This window comes from Melopsittacus undulatus, chromosome 15 (genome assembly GCF_012275295.1).
Source record: "Melopsittacus undulatus isolate bMelUnd1 chromosome 15, bMelUnd1.mat.Z, whole genome shotgun sequence".
Classification (NCBI taxonomy): domain Eukaryota; kingdom Metazoa; phylum Chordata; class Aves; order Psittaciformes; family Psittaculidae; genus Melopsittacus; species Melopsittacus undulatus.
This window is the reverse complement of record NC_047541.1, coordinates 3,621,471-3,639,037: the sequence shown is the minus strand read 5'-3', so window position 1 is coordinate 3,639,037 and position 17,567 is coordinate 3,621,471.

Below are 17,567 nucleotides of genomic sequence, written 5' to 3'. Positions count from 1 at the left end.
TTTATGACTGTCATCCTCACAGATGCAATGCTGTTTGATCCTTATGGCTTTGTGCTTCATCAGAGGCCTGGCAGTCAGAAGAGGCTGGGCTCTGGATTCCCATCAATCACCTAAGAAATGCAGAATTTCAGGATGTCAGGGATAAAATGGTTTCATTCACTGTATCACATTCCAGCGCAAACTGATCCCGAGGGATTCCCTCTCAGAGATGACTCAAGGAAGAACTATTGTTAAGGAGCAATTAATATTATGTACATTCTTTTCCACTTCCAAACAGTTCATTCTGTCACTTTGCCAGCTGACTCTTTGCCCTTGCAAGTTGCTGAGGACCTACTAAATCCTGGGAAGGGAAGAAGGAAAGACACCTTCAGGAGTCTCAATACCGTTTCTCTCTCAGTTGTTCCAATAGGACACTGCAGTAAATCACAGCCTTAGTACATCCCCAGGAACTTACCCCCATGGGTGGCAGTCAGCACGTGAGACAGCATCTGGGACATGGAACCAACCCTGCAGCACTCTTCTTTTGGCTGATGGTTGCATGATGAATACAGGGTCCAAGATGACAGCACAGCGTAGAAAGCCCTGTCAATAGGAACCCTGTCCCCCAGACCACAGCTAAAGGAGCCTGTGTTCTGTTTGCCTCGGCAAGGCAAGAGGGGAACACTCTCTTGCAATCCCTTACCAGCATGACAACACTTTCCGTTTGGAAGCTGCAGCCATTTGCCACTGAAATGACACAGAGAGGACCAGAGGATCTCTGGCAGAGACAAGCAGTGACCCAGGCTGGCCTCGCGTCCCAGCCAGCAGCTGCAGACAGGCAGCCTGCCACGCGTACTGTTAAATACGGTGCCCACTTGCTCTCCTCTGGCAGCCCAGATGAAGTCACTGCCTGATGTAATGTGTAAGAGTGGCTGAAGGGCTGCCAGGTCTCGCCTGCTGGGGCACAGCATCATTGCTTGCAGCAGGGAGCGGAACTTGTTCAATCCAACAACAAAACCAAACCCAAACCACCAGAAAACACCCAGATCTGAGGTTTGCAGCAATTTCATAGGCTTTGGCTTGAAATACACCCGGAGAAAATACAAGTAATCCTCACATGCTGCCCTGACAAGCTTTACAGAAAGCTACTGAAGAGGAAACCCAGCTGTGTAACTAATAAACCCTGTCATAAGATGGCACTAAGAGCCATGAGGGAGCAGGATGGGGTTGTGAGTTTGGACATCCCATGAGAGGTCAGCTAAACAATCATATATACTTATCAGGATCTTAAAAACATCCTTAAACACACTGTGGGGACTAGGATAGCATACATACGCACATGCACATACACACACACATATATATATTCATAAATCCTATGCATGCTGTAATTTAGGCTCTTGAGATCCTGCAGAACCAATTTCAACCTGCCTGCACGGCATATCCGCATGATTTGGGAATGCCGAGAACACCCTCCCCCTTTACCAGGTATCATCTTTACATCGATAGATTTCTGACTGCAGGCTGGCAAGCAGCAGCACAGCCTTAGACTTCTGGTGGTTCATAATGTCCTAAAACAGGCTACATGAGGCTATGGGGAGATTATTGTCCACCCACCCCCTCTACCTCCCTTCTTTTCCAAGTCGAACCTATTGTCTTCAGAGTGAAGGCCCATCATTGCAACGAGGTTTCAAGGGTTGTTAACATCTCCTGCCTCTCCTTGCTGGCTACAGCTTTTCACAGCCCATTGTGCTTCTATTCTTACCCAGAGAGCCCTCACTTACACGCTAAATACACAATCTTCTCTTTTCTCCAACCAAAGTTATCTCTAAATTTGATCAGAATTTGTAAATAGCTTAATTTCTTTCAAAAGCTCCATTAGCATTCCATTAAATCACTTACCCTGGCTCCAATTTAACGGTGGAAGTGATGCCCTTCACCAACTTGAGAGTGCAGTAATCTGGGAAATTGTATCCCTGGACTCTTGACACCATATGTTAAACCTGCTTTGAAAACTCCCCTTTTGGGCCAGATTTGTTCAGTGCAATTACACAACTACTAATTCTATAGTCCTTCAGAGGCCGGCCCTTACCACCGTGTTCATTTGTCCACAGTGATTCTCCAATGTGAGTTTCCACCCTTTCCTTTCCTCAGGAAGTTCATCCCCAGCAGAAAGATCATGAACAAGCTTTGAAGAATGAACAAAAAGGGGACAAACTTGCTTTGGGACTAGGGGAAAATGGGAGGTGTAGAGGAGAGTCTCTGGCCTAGCAGCATTAGATTTCCCTATGGGCTGCTGCTTTTGTTCAGTGCCCAAGTGCAGATAAGGGGCACAAAGACTCAGTGGATCTTTGTTCACCTCTTCCCCCTCTCTTTCTCAAGCTGATGATTCCCACTGTGCCAATTGCTCTGCACATTTGTAGGCTGCAACTGACTAAGCATCAGTGCAAGGGATGTTGCAGTTTGGTGTCAGCAGGCTAAAGTTCCCTTTGCCAAATAACCGGATTTGAATGAACATAGCTCATTTCTCCAGCTCTCACAAATGTAGACCATCATACTAATATGCAGATTTTAGCGTTTTCAAAGCAATCTCATAATGAATGACTCTTCCTATTCCTCCTTTCTTTCCTGTTTTGTTGCTGTGCAAAGCACGGTGCACCTTTGTAGCAAAGCCATCCCATGAAGCTGCAGGAGCAGGAAGAGTGGCTCAGGTACATAGTAAATCAGACCTATTGGAAGTGAAGGGGGGAAAGGTAAGGGTGATGCTTCCAGTGACCACTTACACACAGGAGATGCTGAGTCCTGCAGCCTGAAGGTGCTCCCAGAGCAGGGTGCCAGGGGAAGCCTGACTCTGCTGGCCCAGGCAGGTACTTCTCAGTCTCTGCAGCCCACACGCTATCCTGCAGGGAACTCCACTGCCTGAACTAATCCAGCAGCAAAGCATCCGCCTGACCTGCAGAGCCCTCAGCCTCCTGCCACCGCCTTCCACCCCATTAACTCCTCTCCTCCCCAAGGGGCATGGGAGAGGCAAAGGTCAGCAAGAGCTTAATCAGCTGTCAGAGCCTGCAGTTCCAGCAGATGCTCTTACTGAACCCTGGCCCCTGCTCTCCTGCCTTCGTTCTGTTCCAGGGATGTTTCTACCAGGATTTCATCCCAACAATCTGCATTAGTAAAACAAGTCCTGTTGCCGATTTCCTCTACAAATAGCTCCGTAACAGGGGCCTATTGAAAATGCAACATCTCTAAGGCAGACAGCTAGCATTGCCCAACTGTGGCCAGGCTTGTGCCCACCTCTGCTTCTGCAGCATCCACAAAGGCTAATGGCGCTCCTGGCTGCATCTGCAGGACATAGCTGTGAAAAGCAATCACTCTCTGCTCTGCCCTTCAGCTCCCATAGGGGTCATTGAAGTCCAGAATCTTTCATTTCTGGCTCTTTCTGACCAAGGAGAGAAGTGTTGCATTTGCAGAATGTTTTTGCATCAAGTGCTTCCCTGGGGGTACATCCTTGGCAGGGCTGTGGCTCTTGAAGGTATAAAATCTAGTTGCAATTGAGGTCCTGCCAGAAAGTTACCCACCTGTGAAGACATATGGGCCTCCTGGCTCTCATTAGAGCCCGCTAAGACCCTGATAAAATTAACTCCGTGCACTCAAGGGAAGCTTTCACCTTTTCTGCACGGTTAACTTGACAGTATTCCATGTAAATGTGTCATTGTTCAGCTCAGCAGCTTCTCACTCAGCAAGAAAAAGGTGCACCCAGTAGTAGGTGGGTATTGCTGCCCACCTTGCCTTGCAAGGTGCTTGAATTAAAGGCTACTAAGCCAGACTTTCTTAGGAGGGAGATAAAAAATAAACTCATTAAATAGAAATTAAATGCCAACTTTTCCGGTGTTCACCTCCTGGCTCTATGCTCAGCGTTCCCTTCTTCCCCTTCACAACAGAGGCACACAAAGTCATGGCCAGTGCTGTTAACCAAAACCCTGAAGCTCCTTCATCCAGCCTATTTCTTAATCCACATTATGGCATCTAATGAACTAATTATACATTTTAATTAACTGTAATCACAGTCCCTGCTTATGTAGATAAACATGCTGACTGTGATTACAGAATTATGAAAAGCTATTACAAAACATAGATTTAGCTTGAGAAAAGCACTTCAGAGAGCTTCTACCCAGCTTAAACCCATGCAGCATCAGTCAAGCCAGAACACACAAGATACCCCCACAACTAAGAATCGGTACGAGTGCATGGAGAGAAGAAGCAGCAAGGATAAGCACAGAAAGATCTTGCTATGATCTCTGTTCTCCTGGCAGCACCAGCAGGGTTTGGTGTGAACCCAGGAGCATCACTGGGGTGACAGAAAAGCTTTGGAGTACCAGAACAAATCACATGAATCTGCTGCTGAAGCCAGGCTCATCCAACAGCCACTGGGACAAACTATGTCCTGCTCCAGAGAGCACTGAGAGGTGTTTCCATAAACACTGCTATGGTGCTGGAATGCTGAGTGTGGAAAAGGAGCATGCCCCACGCAGGGCTGCAGAGGCAAAATACCTCTCAAGCACTACAGCATGGCCAAGTGCTATGAATCCCCGTCAGGCACGACAAGCCCTGAGAACACAGGGCTGCAGAAACCCCTCTAAGAAGCTCTCAGCTCTGGCATTCTGCTTTCTCTTGTCTGTTCACATCCTGATGTCTTCTTTCCCACCAGGCATCCACTTGCCTGCCTGGAGCTAGTCGGTACTTCTCCAGGCTGCGAAGTGAAAAACACCTCATGCATCCAGATACAGACACGACCCGATCCTTCCTCATTCCATGCTGGAATAGTTTGTGCTGTTAAGAATACATCTGTGGGAGACAGGGGTAGGCAGATACAGGTGGCAAACACTAGCAATAAACTACAGCCCTGGGTAAGCAATAAGCAACTCTTCCCTCCCCGACTCCCCTGATACCAAACATGCTCATCACCGTCAGAAGAGTCTTGGGGGGGGAACGGGAGGAAACACATCCCACCCGCATTCAGTCTGCATCTTCACTTTATCAGTACGAGCACCGGAGCCCCCACAACACGAAGCCCCAGTCCAGACAATAACACGTCCTCAGAATTTCTCCCAGCAAAGTATCGTTATTGTTGTGGCATAAATAGCACACGTGTAGAAACTCGGGCTATTACTTCCACCCTATTTCCACCGCGGCTAATGAGCACGTTTGTTTCAGTAGGCATCGTTTGGCAACAAAGCTTTGCAAACGCACTAAAGCTCAGGCTGTATCAGTAATTAGATTTTAAGTGTTTAACGGCTTATCAACAACTGCCTCCTCGGTGGTGAGGCTTTTGTGCCGTTCCCTTCCTGCTCAGCCCAAAGCACCAGGCAGGGAAAGCCGGGGGGAGATAGCGCATGGGAACGTTAACCTGAGCGGCTTCGCTGGGGAAGTTTCCAGCCAAAGCAGGAGCTAAAGGGAAGGGATGGGAGCCCTGCAGCACCTCGCATGGAGCCTGAGCTGTCAGGAAGGGAAGGATTGTGCAGTGCAAGTAACAGTTAATTCTTAAGTAAATGCGTGAATGTTAGATGGAAAAACATTCTCCAGCGTTCCCAGGTTCACCCATTTACCAGGTTCTGTCAAGATTCTAATTCTGCTTCTTTTGAAGCCGTTTGATCTCCAATTAGTCAAAATTACATCGGGCTGACAGGAAGGACAAATCTGATGCTTTAAATACCTCACAAGTGACAGCATTCAGCAGGAGGAGCAAAATGTCCCGGGTTTATTGCATGGACTGTAGCACATAATCCCTCACACCACTTTCTGATGTGGAAGGGGAATGCGACGCCTCATAAAACGTTATTTCCACGATGGGTATTAGAAGTTTTCCCACAAACGTCAACAACGGCACCGCAATTAAAACCTCTGACAGATTTCAATATTAAAATAAATAATTCTTGTAGAATTACTGCAGATGGTACCGAGCTAAGGACGAAAACAAGTGACACCTGAGAGCATCCACCACTTGCCTCCTTTTGTTCCTCCCGTTTGAGATAACAAAGGAACGATGATCCTAAATGGGAGCCCTCAGGCACAGCTGAAGTAGGGCTGGCTCCTGCAACGCTTTGTGGCTGAGGACAGCTTTTGTTCGGCACTAATAGGGTGCCTGGTTGAACAACTGCGGGTCGCCTTTGGGCACTGCAACAGCCAAAACCGGACCCCGGTTTTAGCAATACCCGGCAATCCGGATAACTTAAAACGTAGAGAGAAAGCTTTAGCATTCAGCATAGCCGTAAAGTTCGCAAGGTACTCAGCACATGCAATTAGCTGAAGTTAAGACAGGTACCCCTCAGCTTTCCCAGCAGTTCTGGGAATATAACTCGGTATTATGCTCTGCTGGTAGCGCCTAATTAAATAGGAACGAACCGCAAGGCAAAGCCTTCAAAAGCCAACATTATCAGTCACAGACCAGGAACTTTTCTGTCTTTCCTGCTTGCTGGAACCACCACACAGCATCCTGAGCGCAACATCTTTCTTCACTGCAATATCTATCAGCTATATTGTCCTTTACCAGAGCTGCCTTTTGGCTAAAATGATACATAATACTTTGTTCTATATGTGTATCTTAAGTAATAGACACCAACAATGCAAGAGCAGGGATGACTTAACAGACTCCCGTTATGCAGCAAGCATTAGTCACATATTTAACTCACTCGGTAAAGTCACTAAGCTTTAAAAAGCAGCTTGCCAATAAATCACCCCTAAGAGAATACTGGAACAAATCTGCTGTTATTTCAGCCTAAAGATGGCTTTTCTCATCGAATCCCCACTATGACAAAAGGAAGGTTTGCATATGCACAAAAACATCATTTTTTCCCCAATGCTAAAGCAAATTTTGCTTTTGTCATCTGTGCGATTATGAGTCAGCTCCGTGTTCACAAGCAAGGAGGAAAAAGAGTTCTTTATGTGCACTGACAAACACCTTCAGAAGCTGTGCTTCCCTGTGGCAGTGTGCAGCCAAGAGGCAGCTGCACAGGCTGATTTCAGACACCCCTGTGTCCCTTTACCTCCGAAGTCAGTGATGTTACCACAACATAACTGCACTAGGGTGAGCTCTGACTTTGCACTCCACATTCAGCAGGGTTCCAGAGCCTTTACCCCTAAACAGCTTTGCCTCCTTCCTTTTCACTCCAGCAAGACTTGCCAATCTTGGGGAAACGAAAGGAAAGCAACGAACAAAGACTTGTGGCATTTGTCATGTTCTCCCCAGCACAGTCTAGAGTTGGTTGTTGTCTCAGGCACCCCAGGGAAGGCAGGAGCAGCTGGTGTTACAGAAACGCTGTTATTTACACCCTTTGAAAAAATACATTTCCATAAGGCCAGAAATCACAGGGGGTAAAGCTACTTACCCATGCAAAGTCCGTTTTGCCTTCTGGTGCCCTGTACCTCTTGACAGGACTCCTTACCCACCTTAGCCCAGCAGAGCACGCACAACTACAGCAACTGCACTCACTTCTACCCTCATCTCAGCCCATACCTGAAAAACAAGCACTTTTTCCCTCTCCGTTTTTATATGGTCCTAATGCAGCCCCAAGCCCCAGCTGAGGGCAATGAGCATCCCAGCAGCTCTGCTACCTGCCCCAGCTGAGGGCAATGAGCATCCCAGCAGCTCTGCTACCTGCCCCACCTGCAGGCATTTGCCACTCGCTCCTGCCTGTCTCCCCTTCAGAAGTCAGATTTGCTCCATTAAGTCCTCCCCATAACACACAGAACCTCTGGGCAAGGTGGCAGGGCTGCAGTTATGGTTTAACCCCTTCACCTTGCAAAGAGAGTAAAAGCCTTGTACCCTCACCGTGCAGCGAGAGCTTGTGGGATGCTGTCTTTAACCCATGTTGTCGGTGCCCCATAACACCTCCTCAGGAATGGATTATGTCCATGTCTCTGGAGTGTATTTGTGTCCTGAGGAAAGCTCAGTTAACTGTCCAGAACTCCAATGCACAGCCCCGAACCTGCAGAACTCCCTGCCACTGGCTTCGGCAACTCTTGTCCTGATAGCAGGCTTATTACTTCCTGCTGGCAATTTCGAGGGTGTTAATCTAATGAGTCATTAAAGACAAACAAGAAATAGGAGAAAGAATTTGACTTATCACTTCTTTCCAAAAAATACTGTAACTGGAGAATTTTAAGCAGAGTGAACCAAAGCAATTTTAATAATATTAAGCTTAAATTGACAGCGAAATGAGTGAATACGAAAAAGCAACAAAAACCCAAATATATATAAACCATAAGGCATTGTGAAAAGAATATGATTAAGCTTTCAAAGTTATACATTCAAAATGTAGTCAGTGCAGGGAATGAGGTCTTTTTCTTCCCTGGTTAAGAAATACCCTACCATATAATCACATAACAAAGACTAGATAATAATTCATGCAAAGGGAGCTGATGCTTGCAAGCTTCATGCTGGTTTCCATTCACTCTCCAGTGCCCAGCTCTGCAGCTCTAGTGGCACACCTGCATCTTCGGCGTGCCCTGTGCATCTCTGTGCACACATACCACCATGCACACATGTCATCATGCACACACTGTGCATGTCACACTGCTGGCAGGACAGTTGGCTTGTGGGGTGCAGGAACTGCACGTTTACCTCTGTGCAGGGGGTCAGGCTGGGTCCATGGCACTGGCAGAGCCCAACAGATTCAAGTCTTCAGTAGTGGTGTACAGGTATCCCCTACTCTGCTATCATCTGTGCGGATAACAACACACACAAACATTTCACTTCCCTTCTAATTCCAACTCTTTTATGTCCTAAAAAGCAAGTCATCAGAATGAAAATAATGCAAACAGCACCGTTGCCCCTTCTGTCTTTATTTGGGTGAAACATCCATCTACACCAGAATGTTTTATCAGGGTCTGATGAGCAGTGGGATGTCTGTTGCAGAGGCTCATTTACACAAGGGGAAATGCAGGAGGACACAGGGAGAAGCTGAGGGGATCTGTTCAGAAGCTCCAGAGGGATCCCTGGCACCTGCATTACCTCTCTGATGTCCCAGCTAGGTGTTCATTAGGCCCATACTAGTTCAAAGCAATCATAGAATAGGATTAAGGTGCAAAAAGACAATTTGCTCTGCACCAGTCCGAAAAGATGAGAGCTGGATGGGATTGTGGTACCGAAGCAATAACAAAAGCTTGATATTAGGCTGTCCAGAATGAGGAGGAGGAAAATCTCTTTCCCTGTCTGCTGGTCACTCATGGGTTTGGGTTTCTCTAGCTTTCCTGTAAGACTCTGTGCAAGTGTGCTTCATCTTATTGATTGCTTGCTAACTTTGATTTATTTACTGTACCTAAGACAGTCTGGCCAATGAGTCTGGCTCCTTTGGCTCCAGCTAGCTACTGCCTGTCTGACAGTTGGACCCTTCAGACCTGTTCCTATCTCCCAGCCTTCCTGTCAGAGACATTCCTAAGCCCCTGACCCATCTCACTGTTATTTGAGCTCCTTCTTCTTCCTCCTGTCTTGGGTAAGTGATGGAAAATGAGCTGTGCAGCCTGCATGTGGAGGGCTATAATTGATGGGCTTTGCCTGCAAGACTATTTACTACAAGATCATAATTAACCTGACATGCAACCAGACTGTGGCAGCTGGGAGCTGTGATTCATGGCTGACACAAGGCCTCCAGTAGCACATAAGCAGGGGCTCATGCCTCTTTCACTTAGCTAATCAAATGAAACTAGAAGAAATTAAGTCTTCAATTAATCTTCCCCTGCCCCCTGAGGCTTGCCTGTGGTGCTGAACAGATCCACATCCATTTGCCAGGAGCCAACAGGGAGAGGGAAGCAGGACGGGAAGAAGCAGCTCAGATATTTTACCAAAACATCATCAGTAAATTAGAGAGAAAAGTCCATGTTGTGGTTTAAGCTGCAACGAAAACAGTAAGGTTCAGGTGCTATTGCCACTGGGAGTCATTCCATTTCAATAGGGGCTGGGCAGTACACTCAGAGAGACTGGCAAAACACAACCACTACTGCCAGCTTAGATGTGTGTAAAAATGGTGCTCTGCCACCTGCACCTAAGCTCATGGAAGTGTGAAGTGTATCTTCTTTACATCTAGACAGCTTCACAGTTCAGGACACTAAACTGGATTAAGCTGCAGGGAGGACACTAGGTTTATTCTTAGGAAATCAATCAGAGGACAGTTCATTTGCTCTGCTGGTTGGCCACCAAAAACAATGAAAAGGAATTTATAGGAAATATGAAATTAGCTTCCATTACCTGCATGGACGAAGTTGCATAACTGTAGTGCCTTTACCAGGCACTATTTTCCATACGGATGAAATGGTGCTGCCAGGTTCCATGGGGAATTAGGTGAGTGTAATTAATTTGAGTGAATAAGACTCATAGGATCTCCCCATCCAGACTCCATTTCTTTGATCTTTGTGGAGAAGAAGGATCAGTTTTACTTAAAATGGTCCTGTCATCTCCAAGACTTCTCCTTATGGTAAATCATGAATGACTCAATCTCTCCCTTGCTCTCAGGGTCTATAATTTCTCCTGATGCTACTGACACACAAGTCAAGCCCACGGGCCTGGGGTTTAACACAATTCCGACAGGTATGGAGCTGGGCTGTGAGGTGATGGTGGCCATGCAGGTCCTAGCAGAACAGCTTCAGAAAACCAGCTCTGTCTGAATAGTGCAGGAAGCCTGAGTCTCTGGAGCAAGAAGCATGTGTTTGTGCATGTGTGCACACATGTGTGACAGAGAGGTGAATTATACTTTAACATATGACTAGGAAGGGCAATGAATCTGTGTGTGACAGGACTTGGGAAATTGAATGTAAAACCTTCTATATCCCAGTAGCCTGTGATAGCAACTGGAGCAAGAAAGGCCAGTGAATCTGTACTTAGAGGAATGACAAGGTAGCTCATGGCCTGAGCAAGGGGATTAGTTAGATGGAAGGTGATTCCTCAAAGGTAACCACTCCCTTTAGGCTTGAGACTTTTTGCACAAGGCTTTGTGCATTTTTGCTTCCGGGTTCGATGGAGGCAGCTCTTGGAAATTCTTTCCCTCCCAAAAATGAGCATCCAAATGCAGCTGGGTGAAGAGTTCTCCCTTCTGCCTACACACACAGATAAACGTGGGCTGACAACTAAAGTCCGGGTTTTAAAATATAACTGAGTTTGCGTTTGATTGCTGTGCGTCAGTTGCAGAGCAAATCATGTATATGCATGACTCTGCCTCCAAACCATCCCAATTCACATGAAGCACAGGCTGATGCTCTTCATTTGGATCCAGAGACATTTGATTGCTGGTCAATATCTTGATACTCCTCTGCACACCCTGAAACAGCTAAAAATAACCAGTCTGGTTCTTGCATGTAACAAATAGCCTGAGAGCAGCAGAACAAACAGAACATGTAACCTTCTTTGTGCCTTTTATTGCCAAAGTTTTATTTCAACTTACATTTTATTTAAAATTTAACTTTTTATTTAAATCAATGTTTAATGGCTACAAAGGATAAGGACACAGAATTGTCAGGAGCTGTAAAAACATATGCAAATCACAATTAATTTGCCAATGTACTTGAAGAAGAAAGGTATCTTCCCATTCAGCTTGTCTCATAGCAAGGAATAGTCAATATGCTGCACTGAGGTTTATGGCAGGGACCACAGAAGTGCTGCTGTAGTGGGTAGATGCAGAGAGACAGGCTCCTCTCCCAGAGAACTTAAAAGCCTGACTGGCCAAGGCAGACAACAAGGTTAGAGGAGAAGCAGGGATTCAGAAGGCTGAAGTGGAGGAAGTCCTATGCAGATCTGTGTCAGATGGACACCTTCTCCATCCTGTCTTCTGCTGCCTGTCCTGGAGAAGGCAAAACAGCATCATTGACACCTGCCTGTGCTTACAAAGGTGGTCATATAAGTGGGACCTCCTTCCAGGAGGAAGTGGCACTCAGAAGGCAGGCATTGAAAGCCTTGTGCTTTCATCTTGCTGTATGGCTTGTAGAAATGCTACAAATTCCACAGCAGCTCTTCCAAGCACTGGGTGATATCTATGGGTTTCTCCAGCTGTAGCTACAATGTGCCTGTAGAGACCTGCCTAAAACAAACTAAACACAAGGCCTGACATGACAAAACTGTTTTGCACATTCATCCAGGAAATAAGGGAAACAAACTGCCAGATGAACAAACCACAGAAGAGCTGAAAGGAGAAACAACCTCACCCAATGTAAAGCTATCTAATAAGAGCTGAACGCTAATAGATACTGATCTATACCGCATGTAGCTGCTTTGGAAATGCTGCTCTAGCAGTGACATTAACATTCTCATTGCCATAGCTGAGTAGCTGAAAATCTCTCTGCTTCAAGGGCTATCCTCAGATAAAATAACACCCTGTGAGGTCTGCTCACAGTTTTCAGAGTTCTCTTATTTCATACAAATTTTAGAGATAATTTTCAAACTCTTTCTGTGCCATGCAAGCCAATATAATGGCTACCACTTGCATGTTTACACCTGATCCTGAGAGTGCGACAGGATCTGCCCACAGTGGCAAGATGATTATTCTTGTATCCCAACCTTTCCAAAGGGCACCAGGGATGATTTTTGAGTGTATCACCCTTAAATAAATCCTGCTAGTGATTTTCACTTTGCAAGGTATTTGGTCTTTTGCTTGTGTGTAGGTGTTAAACAGCCTGCACATCATTCTCAAGAAATGTCCAGCAGAAAATTGACATGCTGTTCCATGGACTTGCTATTTTTGCAGGCTGGAGAAGCAAAATACATGTTTTTTTTTCCTGCAGGCTTGAATCCTAATCCCTGTTGTTCCAAGATCCACAGAGCTCATGACAAGGAGATATTACCCCTCATCCTCTAAACCTAGGAAGAGAGATACTAGTGATGAGGTTTCTGAACTGTCTGACAATGCCTGGGGAGATTTAGGGAAGTTTTATTATGACAGGACACAGGGAACCCTTCTTCTGGGCTGGGAGCTCAGAGCTGAGAGCACAGAACAAGGTGGATCAGTGGACTGAGAGTCAGTATGGGCAGTCTGAGAAAGCCCTCTGAAAATTTCCCATGCCTTATTTTAATAACACACAAAAAGTTATAATTTCTGTCATTTGAATTTCAAATCCAGCAGAAAGATCTACCTGATGCTTCTATTTTAAAATGCAATCCTTTCTTCTCTTTTCTTTTCAACTCCTTTGCAGAACCAAACATCATGTTTCATCTCCAAGCACTGAGATTAAAAAAAGCCAAAACAATTAGTGGGGAGCTGATGAAGGTGACAGGGTCATAATTAGTGCTGTTCCTCTACAGCATGTGTTTATCACGCTAACAGAATAAGTCGCTCACAGGGTTAGAGTCATGAGCTGCTGGAGCACACATGCCTTTTGCAGCTATAACACTGCTGGGTTGCTTCTGCAGGGAGCAGAAGCACAAATAAAATATATTAAAGGTTGCACATCTTGTTATATCAATAAGCAAATGCAAATGGCTTTGGTGGCTTTGTTGTATCTGACACCATGTAGCCCCACAATTATCTCTGTCTGGCATTTTGAGGGTGGTCCATGCTAGGACAAGAGCAGTCCTGGTGCTAATTCAATTCAGACAGTGATATTTCAAAAGAAAATGGATTTGTGTTAGAGCACCACAGATGCTGTTTTAAACAGCAGCATCTGGCTCCTTCATGATGAGCACAGAGGGCAGGAGATGCTGGAGGCAAATCCTTTGGTAGCCCTTGCCCAGCACCCCAAAATAGCCTGTTTGTGTGCAGAAGTTAGACAAACTTGATCAGATACTTGAGACCTGGGGTGAGAGCAGACAAAACTCATCTTCAAGTGCTCTGCACAGCTGTTGCATCACTTATGCTCTGGGTGCAATGCATACATTTATTTCTACCGCAGGACAGCACAGCAGCCTCCTTTTCCCACAGCACCGTTCTGTGCTCAGCATTACCCACTGCCTCAGTCAGACTCGAGACTGCTCCCCTTGGTTCCTGGCTTGCAGTCCTGAAGATTTGCGAGGTGCTATTTTCTGTCCCGAGGGATCTTCAACCCCGAAGGGAGAAGAAACTTGCTTCCCAAAGAATGCAGCTGCTGAAACTCCTCAGCTGGTTTTTGAACATTCACCAAAGGACCAGAAAACAGATCCTGGGAGAGCTGCCCGTGGAAATCCATAGAATTAGATTCGCAGTGTGCTTTTCACAAACTCTTTATAAATACCTTCTTTTCACTCTCCCCACTCAAGCCCCAGTACATTTTGGTGCAGGTTCCGGGTGCTGGCAGCAATTTGCAAGGGCTTAAGCTGCTTACAACTGATTTGCCTTCCTGTATTAACAGCTGAAAATGAGCAGCAATTACCTGGGGAGAACTTCTCTGTGAAAATCCCTTGCTAATTAGGTCTTGCTAAGTGATAAGTTCCCTCCTATTTTATTCCACACACACACACACCCTGGCATGGAAAAGGCGACTGGAGAAAAAGAAACAATGAGCACCTATTATTTGACTAGATGCAAACATATGTCCAGGACTAGCAAGTGGGAAACCTGCAGCAGTCTGTAGTGCCGTATTCAACTAATAAAAGCCATTTAACAAAACGATTTCACCAGGGTTTGGCACGTTTGCAGTCAGGAACAACTTTAAACCAAAGAAAGTACATATGCACTGCTGCAGGATTATTATTATATTATTGTAATTTGAACCAGTTATAGTACTGATTTAACTGAGATTTTCTCATTGGTGGCCTGCTCGGTGTGCTGAGCAGACATGGACCGCTGCAGGGCTAATAGAAAACCTTAGTTTAGAGTCCTAGTCTGAGAAGGAAGTACCTTTCTAATTAAGCTCATTGACACCTGCTACAGGTTTTCATTCATGTAGCCCTTTATGTGCATTGCTTAATGTCATTGAGATTTCTTTTTATAATATATGGGCAAATTTTAATGCAAGGGACACCTGGGACATGGAAATACAGCATCTCATCTCCCAACAAATCATGGCAGCACTAAAGCAATTTTCATTCATTTATGATACTTAACCAGCTGTTACCATAGCATCTCAATGCCTCACAGCATTGTCTGTCATCTGCACAGCATTTGTTTACAGCAGGAACAAAGGATCATTGTTGTTACTTCATCAGCCCAGAACCAAGGTAGAGAGGGACTAAGTGACTGGGCAGAGAACAAAGAAAAAACTCTGTCAGAGCAGTGCACCAATCCTACTTAAGTCGTGGCTACAATTTTTCTTTCCCAAATATTCTGGGTTTCGCAGTTTAACTGTGCCTTTCATCAAAACTTAAGGGAGAGAACAAAAGAAAAGCCTGCTGCTTGGGATTTTTGGCCTCAAATGCAGGAGACCCCAAGTCAACTCCCATCTCTTGGCCAAAATCCTGCAAGCTCCAGCCTAACTAATCTGGCATGCACCACTGACCTTTACTGGCGTTTATTTCACAGGAATGGGAGGCTCCTAAGGGATGGAAGCTTGGGCTCATCACAGCAGGTGAGTTCTCTGTAAACAGAGACAAGTCTCTTACTGAACTTTGCAGAGATTCCCAGTAGAGAGACAAATACGCATGTTAGGGATGAGCAGCCAAGCCCTGTAACCCCTTCATGTATGCCCTGATGAAAACAAGGGCTGCAGCTTCAACCCTGGTGTGCCTTTCAAATACTAAGATTGATTATAGTGAGAAGACTTTCTTAGCCTCCCTTCCCAGGAACAGTTAAACCCAGCAAAAGGGAGATCCATGATCACCCTACTCTGAGGTTCCCCATAGGCCCAGTAGCAAACTTTGTTCTCTTCAGTGCTGCCTTAAATGGAAAGTAGCATCAGGGAGGCTGCAAGAGAAACCTTTTAGTTCAGCCTCCAAAGAAGCTGACTGGTAAATCCACATATCCATTACTTTCACAGAGCTTTGGAAAGCAAAGCCAGGTGAGGGGACATTTAGAATGAGTGGCGGCATAACCAGAACCAAAATACAGGGATGGGGTTTTTCTTCCACATCCTTTGAATAGAGATACACAGTGCATAGTAAGTAGTTTTTATCTCCTCGATAATGGAACATGCTAGGTGGAAAAAAGGCACAGGTTTCTTATCCTCTGCCCTGAATTTCCCTCACTTAAGAGCATCTCTAGCTCCAGAGTACAGGTATTTCACATAACACAGGCTACAATAGCACAACAAAATGCTCCATGTGTAAGAGCTATCCAAATTGTAAGGCAAAACAGTAACAACAGGAACATGATCTCAGCACTTTCCTGCTTGTGACAATTTAAAGGCATAATTTCTGTGACAGTTTTTCCCTTAATTAGAAGCATAATTAAAAATTACACTGAAAAAAAGGTTCGGTTTTGTTTTTTTCTCCTGTTTTACCATTTAAGGCAACAAAATCCTTTGAAGATCAATTAAAAGCAAGATTGCATGAGAATAACTACAGTAGTAAATCCTTTACAAACAGATCTAGCTGAATTAATGCCATCCTGAACAATTTAAGTAAATTCCTCTTTCAAGGCTGGTATGGATGGATCTATGTTCTAATCTCTTGAGAAATCACCCCAGGACTTGTCTCAGATGCTTGTGATTCTGTCTCTTCAAAAGGAAGCTAGAGAAGCAAGCAAATTAATATCAAGCAGGGAGCAATGCATTTAGTGATACACGAGAAACGCATAAGCTACTGTGTCACATGGAAGCAATGAGTTTATCTAACCAAGAGGGCAAGCAGGTTATCTTTGACAATGCTACTGAAGTAGAAAGTAAACAGTGACAGTGAAATTTACTTAATTCTCTCATGTCAGCCTTGAAGTGTATCAAATATTACCTTGCCCACTCCAGGTTGGGTGGCAAAGCACTGGATAGACATTAACCCTGTTTCAAGGCCTACTACGGCTTTGCTTCCTGTGGGTTGTTTTTTTCCTTTCCTGGTGTTCAAGGAAAATGCAATCTGGCTGTCCACAAAACGGAGTTTTGGTTTGCTTTAGCAATCTCAGCCCCCCTGAACCAACTTCAAACACGCATTATAGACAGAAAGGATACTCAAATAGAGTTTATTTCTCTACGTTTTATGGAAGTATGACTCTGCGTAAAGAAGAGTGCCCCAAATTTGCATCCCAGTAGAAAAAAGGTACTTCATTAATTCAGTGGTATTGCTGGACACCAGTGCATTCCACCAAAGAGATCCATGCAAAACTCTCAGTCACAGGGGGGCCCTCTGTCAGATCACAGACCTTATCAGACCGTCAAGAATCCAAACTTATCCTTCGATAAAAGTGCAGGGAACAAGACAATTTTTGTTGTTCATTGCTCATCTTATCTTGTAGTATCAGGACACCAAACCTGGTAGGCCAGGCTGGTGCCAATGGTAAATACAGGGGAATCCGGAGAAAAAATATAGGCAGGGCATCTGAAGTTATACTCAAAACAATTAAAATCATCTGCAGTGCAGACAAAAAGGCATAGTCTGAGAATCGAAGTTTTTATACATGACTTCTCTCCATCCTCCATAAAATCATGAAGATGAAATATCCCTGAATGAATGAGTAATGAGAATTACAGTTCAGATAGAGATACCTAAGAAGTTTTTGATGATTGTTGCTCTATATGCAATGGCCTTACCAGCAAACATTTGGCTCTAGAAT